Here is a 20,678-nt window from a genome sequence, read left to right as displayed (position 1 = left end):
GAAAATTAGAAACATGGGCAAGACAACATAGAGGAAACATGGATCCTGAGTGGTAGTTCTGTGAGTCAAAAGCAAAGGACTGAGGACTGGGTCTCGGAATTGATAAGCAGGCATCAAGTGTCTGAGTAAAGAGCAAGAGAGAAGTATGTAGGGCAAACAGGAAAGAGCTAACTGATAGAAGCCAAGAGCTTTCTTCGGCTGCAAGTATTAAATTGATTGAATGTAGTGAGGTTTTGTTAATGGTTACACTTGGTTTGCAGTTGTTCTTGTATTCTCTGCTCACAGCACCTATTGACCTCGCGTTACTTTATCTTTGGAATAAAGGAGAAAAATCTTTTCTATTCTCCAGGGTTTGAGAAAATAAAACAATAAAGTTTTACATTAGAAAATTTAGCATAAAATAAACCATGCTAGAAATCATTCATGAATTATTAAAATATATATGAGCTTCACTAAATATGTTTATATGATATTTTTTTCTTCTACTAGAACTGAGATGGCCTAGAAAGGTTACAATTTGTTAACATACCCAAATATTTTTAACAGTACTACAGATTCATAACATAGTTAGCATATGCAAATATTCCTTCATGAGTGTATCTATATTTACTTAGTCACTCGCAGATTTTTAATATATGGCTTATCTGAATTTTTTAGCAAAAAAAAAGAGTCATAGAAAATCGTGTCTTCCAGTTTTTAAGAGAATCATTTTTATTCGCTCCCATGTGAAACTGATTTACTATTAACCTCATCATTTGCACACATAAGCTCTGCCTGCAAAGTTCCCATCCTGTACAAAAGTGGTTCAACAAGTCTGCATCTGGGTGATGAACATGAATCTGTGGTTAATCCTTCTACTTTTGTCCCAAATCCCTCTTTAAATAACCGTGTTCTTTTCCCCCTTTTGGATCACCCCAATTACTTTCAGTCATTTTTTTTTTAACTATGAAGCTCACTGGCTTTGGTTATTTACTGATAGATCATGTAGCCAGGAGAGAAGAGCAAGAGATGTTATGAGATTCAGGTATTTGAGCTGCTTGTTATAAGGTGTTAGTTACATCAAGGCTTTTCTGATGTTTTCCCTTAGGATGTACTTTTAATAAAATGTGCACTCAGGAACAGGGATATGCAGAACCAAAGCAGACAGTCATGATTATATGATAAAAATTTACTTTCTAATAATTAGAACATTCCTTTAAACTAAGGCATTTTAAAGAAAATAAAGGTATTGTTTTTCCTGCCTTTATTGGTTTGCAAAGGAATCTGTAGATTTTCTCTATAAGCACCACTCTTTGCTTCTTGTCTTCTGCGTCACCAGAGTTCAGCTTCTGCCTCCTTGTCTTTCCGCCTCGCAATTCTGATACTGCTCTTCAGTTGGGCCCTGCTGTGAATCAGTGGACGTGAGACATGGGGATGAACTACTGCAAAGACCTTACAGTACATATGAGTCACTCGGTCTAACCGGTTTGAAAGGTACATGATTGACACTCTGTAGCTAACCTGTCGGTGATTAATCTGATGCAAGTATGTTTTCAAAAATACAGCTCCCACCGGTAATTACATTAGCTAAAATTGTGGAAGAAATGAGAATAAATCATTCAGTGGGAAAAAGCTGGTATAATTTTAGGGTTTAATTTTAAAGTTGTTTTGAAATCACAAAACAAAGACATAATGAAGAGAGGGCAAAAGCAAGAGCAGAAGCCACACTCCTAATCCATCCACTGTAATTCAGCCAGAGTGATGTCACCAGTAAGGGATGGAAATAGGGTATCGAAACCTGTTTTACCCGATACACTTTGCTAACAGCATTTCTGTTATTTTGAACACTTTTTAAACATGATCTCACTCTTATCTTAGGTGGGTTTAGAACTCATTATATACACTGGGCTCATGATAATCATCCTGCCTCAGTACCCTGATCTGTGTGAGCTATTTTACCAGGCTCCATTCTGAATATTTGCATGACCTTGTCCTCATACATCTCTTTGCCCTGTGTATTTACATGGACTATATTTTGGCATATTTTTGTAAAGCTCTGAATGTTGCACACATGCCTCAGGTTAAAACCTTCAGTCAATTTCACAAGCAATAGGATGCCTGACATGGTTCTTCCCTCTGACTCCAGCCTCTTCTCCTGTCACGATCATGATTCAGACCCTCAAGCCACACTCTCTTTCTCGGTTGCAATAATTCAAAATCTAAACCCAGGTTTGACTTTTCAGCTTACCACACTGTCTGCCTGTCAAGCTTCCTCCAAACCCAGAACAGGCAATGGCAACCTATAAATCAAGTCTGATCCATCACCTCTACATGGCTGTGTACACTGGGCTTTATAGCACATGGCTGCCCAAATTCCATTGCATACTGTCTCTAGCTCTTTCTCGCAATAGTTTCAGAGCTGAATGGTGCAGACTGGGAACACACAGAATGATAAGGTTTACATACTTACTAAGTGGACTGCCACAGGGAGAAAAAGTTGTTATACCCAACAAAGTTCCCCCAGATCAGAGCCTGGCTGCTTCTGCCTTGTTACTCACAAGATAATTCCATCACAGTTGTGTAGCTGTACAGTCTTTGTTGTACAGTTTTAGAGTTGGTGTCCTCTAAAATTTCACAGGTTATACCATTATACCCAATCTGATAATATTAATAAATAGGCTCTGTGGAAGATGATTGTGTAAAGAAGAATCTACTTTCATGAATGAGGCTTTTATAAAAATATTTTAATAATCTCTTTTGTCCCCTCTGCCATATAAGGACACAGGACCATCTTTGAGAATAAACCCTCATCAGACATCCTACCTGCTACTGCCTTGATTTTGAACTTCTAACTTTCAAGACTGTGAGCTATGAATTTCTCAGGCTCATGTATTTTATTACAGCATCTTAAAGGGACTAATGCAAAATCTTATAGACAAGATAAATTGTCTGAGATCCTCATGAAGAAGGGTTGAAAGACAGAGAACTTGTGGGGACATGGAGAAAGGAATCTCTCACCCTGAAGTCTGCTTGAAGCCTCTTATCAACCAAAAATAAAAATAAATTCCAGCACAATCAAGAACATTTGACAACACAAAACAGTATATATAATATATAATATGAATATTACAAATAGATGATAGATAGATAGATAGATAGATAGATAGATAGATAGATAGATAGATAGATGGATGGATGATAGGTAGAGAGAGAGAATAGATAAGTGAGAGAGAGATTGCTTTGAAATATTTGTTTGCACTGTAAAGGTATATCTCTGCACTAGGTGTCTTCTGATTGGTTTAATAAACAGCTAAATCGTCAAATAGCTAGGCAGAAGAGACAAGGAGGGACTTCCCGGGACAGAGAGAACTCTAAGAAGAAGAGAGGCAGGGACACCAGCAAGATGCAGAACAAGCCAAACATATGATACAGAAGGGAGGTAATTGAGCCACATGACAAAACATAGATTAATAGAAACAGATTAATTAAGTTTTAAGTGCTAGTTGAGAAAAACTTAAGCTAAGGTCAAGCTTTTATATTTAATAATAAATCCCCGTGCCATTATTTGTGAACTGGTGGCCCAAATGAAAATCCAACTACAAGAAATATTTCATATTAAAATTACAATTAACCGTGCTTAAGACCTGAATGCATATGTACTGGGTAAGAACTCATTCCTTCCCCCTAAAACCTTACCGAAGCATCTCAAACTTTCTAAAGATGAGCTGAACAAATCTAACAATAGAGATGCCAAAGTTGACAGGGAAAAGCCCACAAGTCTCAACCCTATACAAAAAAATTGCAAAAAAAAGAAAGAAATGCTGAGTGTGTGAGAAATAGTCTTCAGAGATGACCACCTGGCTGTCCAATATCACCGCGAGGATGTGCATGCAAATGACATTATTTAGAATTAGTGAGTTATGTTTAGGAACATATGTGTATATACATATGCATATACGCATGTAGCAACAAGTAAAAGAAAGACTATGAATTTGAAAGAGAGCAAGGAGGCATATGAGAAGGTTAGGAGAGAAGAAAGTGGAGACAAAATGACTAGAATAACCTCAAAAATAATAAAGAAGCAAGACCCATTGAATTTTATTTATTTCTTTATAATAGGAATATCTTACCTTCCTGTGTCCCAGATTTTATCTTATCAATTTGAATCCTGTCTGGGGCCTCACAGGAACCACTTGATCCCATCTAGGTTTCTTAATAGCCCTTTGAATATTAGTCTCTTTAAATCCCACCAAAATCCTGTATATGGTTGGTATGGAGAAAAATGCATAAGGTGTAACTCTCATTTAGGGAAACCCAAATCCGTGCTTGCAGGTGTCTTATGTCTGTCTTTCTCCATGAATGTCTTCCACTGTTCAAACCCTCGTGCTTAAGCCCTATATTCAAGTACCTGTGTGTGAACCTAGGCTAGCAGCCAGGAAGTCCCAATGATCCTCCTGCCTCTACAGACTTTCCTCCCATCTCTAGACTTTAGTCACAAGTGCAGCCATGCCAGCTTTGCACATGAGTGATGAGAGGTCTGACCTCAGGTCCTCGTGCTTGCAGAGCAAATTCTTCTGTCCAGTGAGCCGCTTCTGTGATCCATGCAATACCTTCCTTAAATCCCAGCTCTGCTACTCACTGCCAGTCTGTTAGGCACTTTTTTACTGCTGCGATAAAACACTGTGGCCAAAGCAACTTAGAGAAGAAAAGGGTTTTTGGTCTTGAACAGTCCCAGAAGGATAAGTTCATGGTGGCAGAGGGAGAAACTGAAAGCACACAGCTTGAAGAAAAAGCATAAGCAGGGAGAATAAGCTGGGAGTGACCCATGTCTTTGAAACCTCTAAGCCTATCACTGGTAGCATACTCCACCAGCAAGGCCATACCCTAAACCTACACAAGCAGTGCTACCAACTAGGGACCAAGTATTCAAACATCTGACCTTATCAGAGGCATTCTCATCCAAAACACCATATTTTCTGAAATCTTTTCTGTGTTGAAGCCACAAGTCTTAATTTGGCCTGTGTCAAGGTCGCTAAAAGTCTAGTGGAACTCTTCAGGTTGCTCAAGTTGTGTGGACCTGCGCTGCTTGCCTTTTTCCATGACAAGGCTGACGCTCCCAAAAACTTATCCTTTTATATCTTATTAATCTTAAGTTTTATTTCATACATACTTTCTTCTGCCACTAAAAGTTTATGTCAAACGCTGATCATTTAAGTAAAGAACTGGGAGTAAGTTGGTTCATGTGCTGCCCATCCCTGAGAAAGTGTGCCCCAAAAGTCTATTGGTTCCCTTTAGATTGCCATTAAAGAATAAGGTACTTAAAGTCCTTGGTAAGCCTAATTATTAACAATAGTTCTTGGTTCTCCCTGAATATGTAATGTACTATTAAACAATTCTTGCTTGGGGTCAGACTAGCTCTAATTAGTTCAGACATCTGCAATCAATTTGTAGAGCTATAAACTGGGATGTAGGATTAGATCATCACTAATAATAAGGACCCCCATGCTTTATTATGACTTTCGGGTAGCCAGCATATGGAATATAGGAAACTGAGATCTCATAGATGGAATTTGTGCCTCATGTCCTTTGTGGACAATTCCTCAATATTTTGAGCCTTAGTTTATGGTTTAAAAATAATAATGCCCATCTTTCCTGTAACTAAGAATTACAATGCACTAATTGCATGTAAAGTACTTAGAGCTGTACCTTGCTAATAGATGGAAAATACTTATAATGTGCTGTAGTTTCGATATATTTATGGAAGTAAGACACTGTTACATTGGTTATATTTTTATGAAGCTATTATACTAGGAAATGGGACATACAAGAGATAAATTTCAGGGAACTGGGAGGACAGAGGAGAGTTGATAGTGTGAGCCAACATATGAGCTCATGTACCCAAAATTAGCACAGATTCCCAACATGAACTATGACCTATCAAAAAAGCTTGTTCTCAAGGGGGACTATTATTAAGGATCTCATTATTAATGATCTTTATGCAACAGGGTAGAGAAGAAAAATATGAGTGGCCCTATCCCTTCGAGCTAGTAAAGGGCTCTTAGCACTGTAAATCACAATGAGATCTGCCTTCTCAGAAACAAGATTTTGAATGGAATGTACAAGTTCCAGACAGGCTATATCAACCAACATGACAATGAGGTGTCTGTCTCATGCTAAAAAGACTTGGGGTGTGGTAAATCTCTTCTTTTTTATATATATTTACCAAATTTCTTAGTACTGAAAATCGTTACTTTCCAAACTTATCCAATTTATTCTGTGTAATGAAATGAATAAAATCATATTTCCCCAAATTCCTCTCAGGGAGACTTTATATTTATTCAAAAGAATTACTTTTTTTGGAGTATGAGACCCTAAGGAAATGCTCAAGTAACACAATACAGCAATTAAATTGTTCTGCCTAATGAAGGAATAAGGAATTTTAACAAGAGAGAATCTTAGAGAGGGGAAAAAAGGGGGCCAGTGAGGCAGGAAGATATTGGGGGAGTGGAGGGGAGAAGTAAGAAGGACATGGAACGCCTATTGGCTTAGTAACAGAATGGTGGAGGAAAAGATTGAAATGCCTAATTGGAGTTCACGTGATTGCTTTGTGCAGAGGGAAACCATTTGTCACCTTTCTTCCCTGAGAGATTTGAAGATGTATCTGTGTTGCTCACTTGTGTTTGTATGGATTATTCTGAAGACCAGGTGAGACGTTGAGTTCTGTGTTGAGGTGAATACAAGGATAAAAGAGAATATTGCACAGACTCATAACTCAGACAGCAGAGCAGAAAAGCTATCCAAGTCAGAGAGCCATATTTCTTTAGAACTTCTCATAATGTTTTTAATGAAGCTTTAAAAGTGTCTCATCTGTACTATAATATGGAAAATTAAGACCAGGGAGATAAGAAAATCCACAATGCAATAGAAGTGCTTACAAGGGGGAGACAGAAACTTAGAAGGCAGCATTTAGGAAATTGTTCTGCAGCCTTCCCAACAATATTCCCCCTCCAAAATCTAGACAACTTAGTCATTGGTGAATGTTATGCTTTTTAAAATTAAAGATAGTGTTATTCAAAAGAAATATAATAAAAATCACATATGTAACCGTTCATGTGGCAATGGAATTTTCAATACATTAGCATCGGGAAGTAAAATTTGACTTTAATAATATTCTTTATTTAGGCCAATATTTTTAATGTATCATCATATCATTGTGCATTAGAATATTATTACCAATGAGAAATTTTATATTTTTTAAAACTCCCTTTAAAACCGTTTTCAGCACAACTCAATTCACAGTGACCACATTTTAAGTTCTCAATCACACTAGAAAGTATGTATTTAAGGGATCCACCCTTTAAGCGGTTATTTCACAGAAAAGTAAAGGTTGTTTTTAATTGGACTCTTGGAAAGGTGATTACCAATGCTTGCTTAAAATTTCAATTGTACATTTACATTTGCAAATGTAGTTCTCTTAGATTATGAAGAGTTTAAGAAGGAAGACCAAAGAGGTGTTGAGCATTAAGTACACATGGCTATAGAAATTTATGTCCATAGTCATCAGGCACTTAATCATTTTGAAAACACCTTTCTTTAATTAGAGGAAGGATCACTGTTGAAATGGAACACATGGAACTGTGCCCAACATCCACTTCATCTGTCCAGTTTGTCTTTCTGAAGGGTAGAGACTGGAAAGCTGAAAATCTGTATTTCCCGGATTCCCTTCAAAAGAAAAGCTCTTTGTGTGAGCTAGGATCAGCCAATCAGACACATGTAGGTGAGATCGTTGAGAGTGGAAGTGAAACAAAGGCTGTGTCTCTGCCATGTTGTCATATCTACTCAGCAAGCACAGGGGCAGATTTTAAATAATAGCAGTAAACACCTGGTCTCCACCTAAACATGTTACAAGCAGGGTAGTTGACAAGGATTAGGAAGGATGGCCTTTGCGGAGTAGGTGTGGCCTTGTTGGAGGAAGTGTGTCACTGGGGATGGGCTTGGTGTTTCAAAAGCTCAAGCCAGAACATCCTTCCTTTTCTCCCTCCCTTCCTTTTTCTCTCCCTCCCTCCTCTCTCTCTCTCTCTCTCTCTCTCTCTCTCTCTCTCTCTCTCTCTCTCTCTCTCTCTCTCCCTTCCCCTCTCTCTCTCTCTCTCTCTCTCCCTTACTGCTTATGTATCCAGGCATAGAAATGTCAGCTGCTCTCAAGCACTAGTCTGCCTGCGGGCTACCATGACCGCTGCCGTGGTGATAATGGACTAAATCTCTGAACTGTAAGCAAGCCACTATTAAACCTTTCCTTATAAAAGTTGCCATGGTCATAGTGTCTGTTCACAGCAACAGAACATTGACTAAGATAGTGTCTGTGTTGTAGATCGGAGACAAAGGCAATTTGAGCATGGGGACAAATATAGTAGTGAGAATGTCTTTCTAATTATACAGTCTTTTGAACTCTGGATTCTTGGTGACAACTGCAGTGATATATATCATAGATCAGTCTGCATCTTCATTACAAAAGAAGCAGGAGCTCCTTTGATGTGTTCTGTGCTGACCATCTCTATCATTAGCATTTCTGGGAAAGGAAGCCAGGTCCTCTTTGCAGCAATATGTTGTGCAGAAATGGGTCCATAACAATGGGCTCCACTGGTGAAATCAAATACTATAAAATTCAGAAGCAGCCTTCTAGATAGAGTATTTAAATGGCCTTCTAAAATAAATATACTGAGGATAATGTCAATCCTTTCTCAGAACAAGATATTTCCCTACCATAATGCAGTGTTGGGGCTGGATGGGAGACTTCTGTACAGTGTTTTGTTCACTGAAGGAAAATAATCAGGGCGTGAATACAGTAGTAACCCACTCACCATCTTTTCCATTGCCCCTAGGAGGGATTTGTGATTACTCTCTGCTTATTTTGGACATCATTGAACATCCTGGTCCCCAAAAGGCATACACCAGGCAGAGAGCACATTGAGGGTGGGATTGAGTTCAACCTAGACTGTCACTTTGATGCTTTAGACTACTTGTGCTCATGGGCTTGCAAGTGAGACCAAGATCCATTCTGTTGATCAGACTGATTAACATTGCTTAACAGGAAGTCATAGGATGGTTTTTAGACAATAGCATTATAAAGGAATTTGTGTGAGACCCAGTGATCTATTTAATTTCATTTTCCCCATTTCCACTAATAGTTGAAATAAATATTTTTGCACTTCTTTGACTCTTAGATCCAACTTAGATTCTGTTCCTTAAGGACACAAGTAAAACAAGTGAAAAGTAATTTATTTTTCATGTATTTTATGATGAAAGACCATAAAAGACACATTAAAACATTATTTCTAATGAAATAACAAAGGGCAGGGGAATAATACGTGACAGATGTGTCTTTCTTGGTGGATTGGATTTATAAATCTTCTTAAGGAGAGTAGCAATATGAGTATACTCAGACAAAAAAACAATACATGAGATGCGCAAACAAATGTTTGAAGAGATTAAGGAAGATAACTCATCTCCTCTCACAATTACAAGAGTAGCTGCTCCACACCACCAACATTGGCTTCATTTATTCTGTTTATTAACAATGGACAGCAAAAACACACATGTCAAAGTTGATAGAGGAAAGACCATGAGAGTTAACACCACAAAGATAACTACAGGCAACCAAGGAATGTTGGGAGTAGGAGAAATAGTCATCTCTAGGGAAGAGTGTAGGCAGAGACTGCTTGTTCATTTCTCTGCCACCCAGAGCCGAATAATCACACAGAAACTATATTAATTACAATACTGTTTGTCCTATTAGCTCAGGCTTCTTATTAACTAACTCTTACATCTTAAATTAACCCATTTCTGCCAGGCAGTGGTGGCACACACCTTTAATCCCAGCACTTGGGAAGCAGAGGCAGGTAGATCTGTGAGTTCGAGGCCAGCCTGGACCACAAGAGCTAGTTCCAGGGCAGGCTCCAAAGCTACATTAAAACCCTGTCTCAAAAAAAAATTAACCCATTTCTATTAATCTGTGTATCTCAACAAGGCTGTGACCTACCAGTAAGGTTTCGGTGTCTTTCTTCCCTTCTCCTTTGACAGCTACATGGCATCTCTCTGACTCCACCTACTTCTCTATATATCTGTGTTCAGATTTCCCACCTGGATTTATTCTGCCCTGCTATAGACCAAAGCATCTTCTTTATTAACCAGTGATAATAAAACATATTCATAGCATACTAAGGGGAATCCCACATCAAGAGAACAACAAGTGGTTATCAAATGTCAAATGGTCAGTACTGAAAACATACATACAAGTAATATTGAGAGGAGGTTATATTTAAGAATACATCTGTGCAAACATATGTATGTGCATATAACAACAATTAATGAAAAAAGATATCTACCATGTATTTTAAAGAGAGCAAGAAAGGGTATATTGGAGGATTTAGAAAGAGAAAAGAATAAATGATGTAATTATAATCTCAAAATTAAAAGAAATAATTAAAAAGACTAATTACCTCATATCCTACATAAGAGGAATAGTAAGACATCAGATTATTTGGTAGAAGGATCTTTTTTCAAATCCCTTTCCTTAGTTTTACTGCCTAACACCCTGTCTTTGGAAGGGAGTCTGTTCTCATGGCCAACACTAATCTTTCGTTTGTAACTGAAGACAAGAAGAGTAGTGGTTTTCTCAACTGCCATGAGAAAATTATGCGCTTCTGCCTCCAAGGAACACTGCCATTTTCAACATATGAATCAGAAATTGCTGATGCTTCATAAAAATAAGACAGATAAATCTCGGTGCCATATTGGCAAAGGCCATGATCAGTAGAGTGTTCCTTAATCCATCATTTAGTGAACACCTGCTTGTGTCTGATGTTAGCAGTAATAACAGAAAGACATCCAGGACCCCAAATTTTCAGGGAGATGTCTCCTGCTATAGATTCTTAATGAGGAATTTTCTACACAGAAGACATTCTGAGAAATTGCATACAACTGTCCCCAAATATAGTAGTGTTTTACTTCAATGACCATGGCAGACTCATGTGTGTTCCCTAAGATGTTTTCCATAAACTCCAATAGATTAAAGACTTAGGTCAACCCTTTTGGCATTTTAGCATGTCTACTCCAGGAATATGACCAGATGGAGCATTTGTCTTTTGAAATAGTAAGAAGAACGTTAAAAAATGATCATAAATACAGAATTTATATTTCCCTCAGGTCCAGAATGTGTAGATCCAAGGAGATCACTATGGGAGTTTTCCCTCTAATAGGTAGCCTTCCTGATCTTGATAGTCTTCTCTGGTAGAGAAAGTTCTGAAGATGGGAGAGTGTTATTAGTATTGCCATAACCTTGGAAACATGAGAGAAAATAGCAACAATTTAATGGCTTCCCTCAAAAAATATATGTGGGATGTATCCACTTCTCTCTCTTCTTATCTTCTCCTGACTGAAAATCAGAACTTCCCAAGAAATTGACTAAATCCTTTTATTATCTTTTAAATTTATTTTTTAACAAAAACTATTTTTTCTCATTTTACATATCAATCCGAATTCCTACTCTCTCCCCTCCTTGCACTTCCTTTCACCTCCCCATCCCCTGCTGCATCCCCATCCACTCCTCAGAGAGGGTAAGGTTTTCCATAAAATGTCACCAAAGTCTAGCACATTGCTTTGAGGCAGGGCCAAGGCTCTCCCCACTATATCTAGGCTGAGCAAGTTACCTCTTCAAAGAGAATGGGTTCCAAAAAGCCAGTACAAGCAGTAGGGATAAATTCTGGTCTCACAGCCAGTGACCCCACAGTCTGCCCAAGCCATACCACAGTTACCACATTCAGAGGGCCTAATTTGGTCCTATGCTGGTTCCCCCACTGCCAGGTCAGTATCGGAGAGCTCCCATTAGCTGAGGTAAGCTGTCTTTAAACAGAAAGTTTCTACTGCTAAATATTTATCCTGATTTTCATGGCCTATTCATAAATAACAACATACAGTAAATAATTGAGAAATCATCACATTTAAATCTAGTGTGTTCTATGTTCAAAAAAATCTATCAATGCTCTTATATTATCAGCGTAAACAGCAAAGGGCTGTCTCCCCACACAAGACCCACTCATGGCTTGCTTCTCTGATTTCTTCCTTATGCACACTACTTCACGCCTATTTCAGAAATTGTGATCTCCTGTCATTGCAGATATGATTTAAAAAAAAAACTTTAGGAGCTCCCTTAAAAAATCATTATCCACTTCACAATTGAATGAATTACCCTCTTTCTCCCATCAAGATCAAGTCTGCTACTTGTTCAAAACTTAAATTTTGCAATGTAAACTTTAAAATAGTGCTTTCAAGTGCATAATAAGACACAATTTGATATATATTTTTAGGCACGATGTCTGCTATGATCATCAAGAAATAGAAAAATACATTGTGAAGTAAGTAAGTCAGGAGCTACCATTCCATTATCCATAAGAGAATTATGATACATATTTTGGGACTCTAACAAAGTCCAAACTTTGTATTCACTGCAATTCCCTTTACTCCAATCTACCTTCTTTGTGTCTCAAAGCCCCTTTTGTGTAATATGGCATCTCTGTTCAGAGACTACGGAAAACAAATGTGATCTCAGTGGGATCACTCTGGTTCCCTCATTGAAAAATACAGAGACTGACACAGAAATAAAGATTTTGGAAGACAGAGATAGATAGATAGATAGATAGATAGATAGATAGATAGATAGATAGATAGATAGATAGAAGATAGATAGATAGATAGATAGATAGATAGATAGATAGATAGATAGATAGATGTAGGTGGATGGAGAGCAGGAGGTGAGAGAGAAGTTGCCAGAAATGGTAGCTGAAAATGCAAAGATGTTATCCACACAGACAAAACAGTTAATTTTAGAGCTTTTGTCAGAAAAAATACCTATCTGAATGGGGCATGGAAAAATTACATAGACTTCATGGAGGAAAAACACACACAAATTTTGAGTCTTAAACTTCTCAACTCTATGATGTAATTGCTTCCAGGAACGGTCTATATTCTTGTACTTGAGCTTCATGGAAAGATACTGTACATTACAATGATTTTTCCCCTTTTCCTTGAGCTAAGCCTAATTGGTTTCTATATTTGCAGCCAACATGAAAAGTAAGACTCAAAGTGATTAAATTTATCCAAGATCACATTTTCTGATAGTGAAAACTGAAAAATTAAAACCATAGCTCGGGTCCCCTAACTTATATTATGATGGATTATTGCAATCCCAGAAATGTCTGATCAGATACAGGCAGTAAGGACCCAGAGGTTTATGCACCAAAATCAGAAAAAAGAACCCAGCTCTCAAGTTAAATAGACAAGATGATTCCAGTAGGTTTAGTGGTAAACACTCAGCAGTATATTCTCACAGACCTATTATTTTGTAAAAGAGTTTTTGAAATACAATTGGGACCTCAATTTATCAACTTAGATTAGTGACAAGATTTTTTATGAGAACACGAGATAGACATGCTGAGAGTCCACATGAAAACAAGATCAATGTATTTACATGCCAACCTGCAACAATGATTTGGTGGCAGCAGACAGCTGACTATCTATATGTTGGGATTCTGGTCTCCAGAACAACGGAAGAATCCATTTTTGCTGCTCAAAATTATCCATTTGTAGTGATGGATCATAACATTCATAAGAAACTAATAATATGTTAAAATATAAATTGCCATGAAGAGAATGAAAATATCAGAGACAGAGAACTTAATGATAGTTGGGGTTGCGATTGTACACATAGGAAAACTAAAATTAAGAATTTATTTGGTGTTTACATAGCATCTACTGAAGTTCAAGAGAGAAATGCCAACTGAGGATGCAAAAACTAGAGCTAAGCATTGACCCTAAGAAGTTTGTGGTAAATAAGGATTAGTTGAGCTGTTTCTAACCCAACTGCTGGAAAGTAATTAATATTTTTTAGGATACTGTTTTTATTCAATTGCTAAAGATTTAGTGAAAATTTGTTTCTTTTTCCTGTCATGGCCTCATCAGGAAAGACACAAAGCATCTTTCTTCCCCCTCCATCATCAGCCTCAACATTATCCTCCATGGGCCTCCCCTGAACTGTTATCAATGAAGCAGCATGTGGATTCTTACTCAGGAACATCTTCGACTAAAGCAAAGAGATTCTAAGTGACTTCTTCAAATGTTGCAGAATTATGAAGACCTCCATCGGAAAGGCTGGAGACAATTGTTTCAAGGGAACAAGTGACTGACACAGTTCTAGGCTCTTTAATCCCCTGGAGAAGGTGAAGCAGATTGACAGAAACTCTCATCACAGAGGGTTGCACACCCAAAGTACTACAGCACTTCATAAGCAAAAAGAAAGAAAAAGAAAAAAAGCCTTTAAAAATGTATGAATACCCATGTAGAATAAATTCTGTAAAACGGACCAGTTTAGACCATTCTGAAATTAGAATATGTGAGTGCATCCATTATTTATAGTTGGATAAGTAGACCACGAGAACATGAGCTTTTTCTACCTACTTCTTTCTCTCCAAAAGAGCCTATATCATTTTCAGACTAACTAAACTAACAGTTAGTTGATTCCATTGCTATTTTGATGAAAATTCAGTTTTCTGTATGGATAACATGAACAAAGTATGCTTGATTGTTCTTTGGTGGCAACATCTCAGGATGAATGAGTAATACAGTATTTGGAGAGAGACTGCCCCAGAGGAGCACATTCTAAAAAACCAAGGAAAAGCCTGTGAAGATCTCATTATCCTCTTGCTTCTCCTTACCAAACAGGAGCAGAGCCTTCATACATTCAAATGTCCTGTTCTGTTAACATCTTGTGCTTTTCACTGCCTACCCTATAAAAGTTCTTCAAATTCTACTCATCAAAGGTACCCACAGAACAGCCACAGACATGGAGAAACTTCAGGTCATTCCCAAGAAAGACCTAGACATGAAACAGCTTTATCACTGTCCAAAACTTTCCTCCCTACATTCTTACAGGGGAGCATAAGCTCAGTACCCCTACCGAGTCCAATAGAGGAAAGGAAGCTGACCCTTTCATGGGTGAGAAATTGATTAAAGAAGTTAATTTGACTTAGAGAAATACAACATCTACTGTCCCCGGAGATGGGCAAATCAATTCAAAATTTAGTATTACATGTGGAGAACCAATGTTTTTAAGGGACCTTACGTTGATCACCCAAAATATCAGAATAATTTCAAAAAAGTTGAATAATAGCTACAAAAGACTTATTTTTAATCTTTTTTAATGATTTTCCATTGTACTTAATGGAAAACAAAACAAGTAAAATTCTTGATTATTCAGTCATATTTTAATAAAAGTGATATACTAGTCATCTATAAATTCTTTGTTCGTGTGTAGATCTTCTAAAAGGACATTTAGAATGTGCCCTTTCTCAGACACTAGCTCATGAATTAGAGCCCCACCAGTGCTAAAACCATTGTGATAAATTGAGCAGACTCCCTTGCAACTACGGCCCCTCCCAACTCTCCCAAAAGTTCTCTCTAGCAGCTCACCAGAGAAGCTCTTGTTTCTGTGTGCTACAACAGCAAGCACTGGTCACTCTCTGCTTATGTGTTCTGCTGCTAGTCTAGGCCTTGAAGTTGAGTAAAAGTTGGGTATCTTGGTGGTGTCCTTCTGGTCACTAAATTGCAGATTAAAATGTTAGCACCTCCATTTTCTCTTGTCTTGTCTTCTCATCATCCAAGTAAGACTTTTTTTTTTTGAGACAGAGTTTCTTTGGCTGTCCTGAAATTCACTTTGTACATCATGTCAGTTTTGAACTAACAGAAATCCTCCTGCCTCTGCCTCCCGAGTGGATTAAAGGCATGCACCACCATGCCCAGCCAAGCAAGACTATTTTCAAGGTCTAGAAAATATATGGACTTCAGTGCATGTAAAATTCTGGCAAAAGAGCAGTACAAAGAGTAGAAAACAGAATGAAGAACTTGGATCACCAAAATCCTGAGAAGTTAAAGAAAATCTTGAAAAAAAAAACAGTGAAAATCAGCAGGGGAAAAATTAGTAGACTTGAAATTTCCAGCAGTTCATGAGAGCCAGAAGGCAGCAGAGTTGCAGCAAATACTATGTGGCCGTTGTAACTTTATACCAAACCTGTCTGTTGTTTGCTACTTCAAAAGTTGGGATTTACCTGGCTTCTCTTGAGTATAGCCTGCAATTAGTGACTTGTTTTTAATGGAATGCCATCTATAAACGTGATGGCATATGGATCAATGATATGGTTCAGTATGTAAAGACACTTCTAGCTGAGAATATTGTCATTAGTTTAATCACATGGTAGAAGGAGAATGAACTCTTGCAAGTTGTCCTCTGACCTTCATATGTGTGTCATGGCACACATATGTTATGGCATGAGGGCACATACACAATAAAGTAAAATATTTTAGAATGTGACTACTCTAATTTTATAGAAGTTCATTGTGTTGTGTAGCCTGTGAGTCTGTTTAATTTTGGTCTGTGACTTTTTAATTTGTAAGTTGTTTATAATAAAGTTTAAAATAAACCAATAAAAAACAATAAATAAAAAGTGAGAGCATGTGCCCACGTGTTGTAGAGTACTTCCCACTTTCTCTTCTATCAGGTTCAGTGTGTTCAGACTGATATTGAGGTCTTTAATCCACTTGAACTTGAGTTTTGTGCATGGTGATAGATATGGATCTATTTTCATTCTTCTACAGATTGACATCCAGTTTTGCCAGCACAATTTGTTGAAGATGCTCTCTTTTTTCCATTGTATACTTTTAGCTCCTTTATTGAAAATCAGGTGCTCATAGGTTTGTGGGTTAAAGTCAGGGTCTTCTATTCGATTCCATTGGTTGACTTCTCTGTTTTTATGCCAATACCAAGCTGTTTTCAATACTGTAGCTCTGTAATAGAGTTTGTAGTCAGGGATGGTAATGCCTCCAGACGTTCCTTTCTCACTCATATTTGGTTTCTAGCCATAAATAAAGGACATTGAGCCTATAATTCGGGTTCTTAGAGAAGCTAAATAAGAAGGAGAACCCAAAGAAAAACATATAGGCATCCTCCTGAATATTAACCTTCATCAGGCGATGAAAGGAGACAGAGACAGAGACCCACATTGGAGCACCGGTCTGAAATCTCAAGGTCCAAATCAGGAGCACAAGGAGAGAGAGCACAAGCAAGGAACTCAGGACCGCGAGGGGTGGCACCCACACACTGAGACAATGGGGATGTTCTATCAGGAACTCACAAAGGCCAGCTGGCCTGGGTCTGAAAAAGCCTGGGTTAAAACCGGTCTTGCTGAACATAGAGGACAATGAGGACTACTGAGGCCCCAAGAACAATGGCAATGGGTTTTTGATCCTACTGCACCTATTGGTTTTGTGAGAGCCTAGGCAGTTTGGATGCTCACCTTACTAGACCTGGATGGAGGTGGGTGGTCCTTGGACTTCCCACAGGGCAGGGAACCCTGATTACTCTTTAGGCTGATGAGGGAGGGGGACTTGATTGGGGGAGGGGGAGGGAAAGGGGAGGCGGTGGTGGGGAAGAGACAGAAATCTTTAATTAATAAATAAATAAATTTAAAAAAGTGAGAGCATGTAACTAGTAAACTTGGCTAATAAAAGATATTTGCCTTTCTGCTTGCTCTTTCTTATGCCTCTACCTCTTAGAGAGTCCACTTTCATGTCAGGAGCACACTAAGCAGCCCCATTAAGAGGTTTGTTTCCAATGGCCAGCTCATACTCACTACCATACAAATGGACCACTTCATAAGAATATCCCCCAGTAACAGCCAATGTTTCCAAGGATCACTGCTGAAAGGGGAAATTTCAGTCATTCCCCAAAATGAGACACCCCTACCCTCAATTGCTTATCCCATAAAAAATAGTCAGCTTTGAAATCAGACAGACTCATCAGGCTGTGTTTATATATTTATGCATTTATATATGTTACAATAAGTATGAAAGAAAAAGAGGCTATCATTTAAGAAGTGATGGATTACATGGTAGAGGTCAGAGGGAGACAACATGGGGAAAGTTAGACAATGAAAATGGAAAGGGGGAGTGATGTTGTTGCCCTTTAACTAAAACTTTTAAACTGCTTATGAAAAAATTATATGCCAGAATCACCCCAAATAGTTACTCACATCTGATTTGACTGAAGGCCCACTTCATGAAATGGAGCACATATACATCACTGCTTGGGTGACCAAGAACCGGAGACCAGATATTCCAGAGACCTAAAGTAAAGCCAAGCAATATTAATCTCAAAAATGTCACACTAAAATGCCAATAATGATATTACGAATCAATCAGTATTTTAATCAGGCGTCATCAAAGAAGCTTTCTACCACAACAGATGAGAACAGATGCAGAAACCTATAGCCAGAAGAGAGAAAGAGAGAGAGAGAGAGAGAGAGAGAGAGAGAGAGAGAGAGAGAGAGAGAGAGCTTGGAATGCAGAGCTCTAAGTGAGATGCCTCCATCAAATCCCTCCCACAAACTCAGGGAACCCCACAGAATAGGAGGCTGAAAGAGTGTCAGTTCCAGAAGGGACAAAGCACCAGGAGCACAGGTGCCTCTAAATTTGAAGTGTAAGAACTAGATGATAAATACATTATGTTCAAGTTTTGCTATTTGTCCATATTCACATTTTAATGGAAAAAAATAATGAGTTCCTTAACTCCTTTTATGGGGCTTGATCCATTACCCTGTACACTGTTCCACAGTTGAGCACAAACCCACTTAGGAACAGGATGGAGATGAAATAGTATCCCCTTTCCCCCATTTCCTGAGCCTTGACTAACAGACATCTTATCCCGCTGCAAGCCATGTACCAACCTCAGGAAGCTGAAAGCTTATTTTTTATAGCAATCCCCAAAGCATGGAAAAACAAACATTTCTTGGTGTAGTAATGCACAAAAGCTTTGCTAAGAGGCAGTCACTCTTGGCAACATAAAAGGTCTGATTGTCTATAGATGTTTGACCCTGAGGCCATGTCATCCAGCTTCCCTTTTGTTGTTTTGTTTCATCTCTACTAAAATTTATTGAATTTTCCTTTCAAGCTACGAAATCAGAGCCTACTTATTGTAACAATAAAAAACAAACCATTGCAAGCAAATAAAAAAAGCCAGCAATGTCCCCTTTTCCTTCATTCCCCAGGTAATCAATGATAACGGTTTATTCTACATCCTGCTACCTTTTCTCTATGAATTGGCCACATTTGTTTTTTAACCCAGACTATCCAATGTGAATTACTTTGCAATATGTATCTTTTCCACTTAAAACATATTACAGTTGTCACTTTAGATTAATAAAAATAGATAAAATTCATTGCTTTATATAGTTGTGTGATATTCTGTAGTGTGGGTAGACAATAACCATTCTCTTGCAATTTCCAGAATTTATGATCGTACACATAGCTCAGGGTCAGGAGGAATATTTCCTTAACAATAAATCACTTGCTTATCATGCACGGGGTTCTGAGCTAGAAAGTGATAGATGATAGAAAGACAGATGATAGATAGATGGATGGATGGATAGATAGATGATAGATAGATAGATAGATAGATAGATAGATAGATAGATAGATAGATGATAGATAGATACATAGATACATAGATACATAGATAGAAACAGAGAGATAGACACATAATTAGACAGACCAACAGATGAGGCAATAGGTAACTTTTTAAATTTACAATTATATTTTGTATAAATTGAAAATATCTATAACTTTTCATAGTTATACCACCAGAGAACAATATGATATATAAATTTATAAAAACTTATAGGGTATGCAACACAAAAAGAAATACTAGTAAGGATTCCCATTTCTCCATGTTCTCAGTGTGGTTGGAGAATTCTAACCTTTCAGACTCTGTGAAGACAGCATTCCAATACAGCTTTGGTTTATATGTTCCTATTAGCTATGTTGAGCACTTTACATATATTTTAGAAAATTGTTATTCTTTGTTCTTCACAAAGTTTGATGAAGGGCACAACAAAACAGTGTCAATATTTTAGTTTGCTTTGAATTGTCTATTTTTAGTTGAATTAATTAACCTTGTTATTGAGAGTAGTTTTAGTTTAACAGCAAAGTTGAGGAGAAAGTCTGAAGTTGCCACATAGTCCATTCTTCCCCAGCATGTAGCCTCCTCTTTGTCAGCCCAACCATCATCAATATGGCACACTTTTTACAATCTGTGAGCCAACGCTGACACATGAATATCAGCATCTCCTGGTCTGTCCACTAGTATTCTGCTTTGTGTTGTTAATAAGTTTTGACCATTTTATAACCCGCATCTATCACAGCATCGTGCAACATTATTTCACTGCTCTCAAACATCATTGCTGTCACGCCTATTTATCCTTCTCTCCTCTGTGACCATTGCGGGTATTTTTTAAATAGATCTAAACCTTCCACACAGCCTTTCGAGAGTAAGTGAGAGAATTCCTGAAACAGAAGGATGATGTGATGGAGATGGCTCCCAACGGCCACAGTGGAACCCTGGACTGATAATCTTTGACAGCAACAAGATGAGAGACCTGTCCGTATTACATGCTGTCAAATGTCAAAATCTGATCATTCTTTTTTTCAGGGAAAAAAGTTAGAGCTCTTCATTTATCTTGTACAGAGGGGTGCTCACACTATAAATTCATAATTGTTTTGCCTACATTAAAGAAACTTCCTACTCAATGCTTAGAGTGAAT

General features: G+C 37.9%; 1 long non-coding RNA gene across 1 annotated transcript in view; it reads right to left on the bottom strand.

The window, feature by feature from the left end:
- Window positions 1-20,678, bottom strand: part of LOC126502182 (uncharacterized) — a 73,596-nt gene that overhangs the window by 46,506 nt on the left and 6,412 nt on the right. The window contains exon 2 of the long non-coding RNA XR_007591856.1: window positions 18,114-18,206. This is a non-coding gene — a long non-coding RNA (uncharacterized lncRNA). The remainder of the gene's footprint in view (window positions 1-18,113; window positions 18,207-20,678) is intronic.

This window comes from Alexandromys fortis, unplaced genomic scaffold, assembly GCF_014885135.2.
Source record: "Alexandromys fortis isolate MF-2015 unplaced genomic scaffold, M_Fortis_MF-2015_v1.1 scaffold_51, whole genome shotgun sequence".
Taxonomy (NCBI): Eukaryota; Metazoa; Chordata; class Mammalia; order Rodentia; family Cricetidae; genus Alexandromys; species Alexandromys fortis.
Note: the sequence above shows the minus strand (reverse complement) of the source record. Positions and strands in the feature narration are given on the sequence as shown.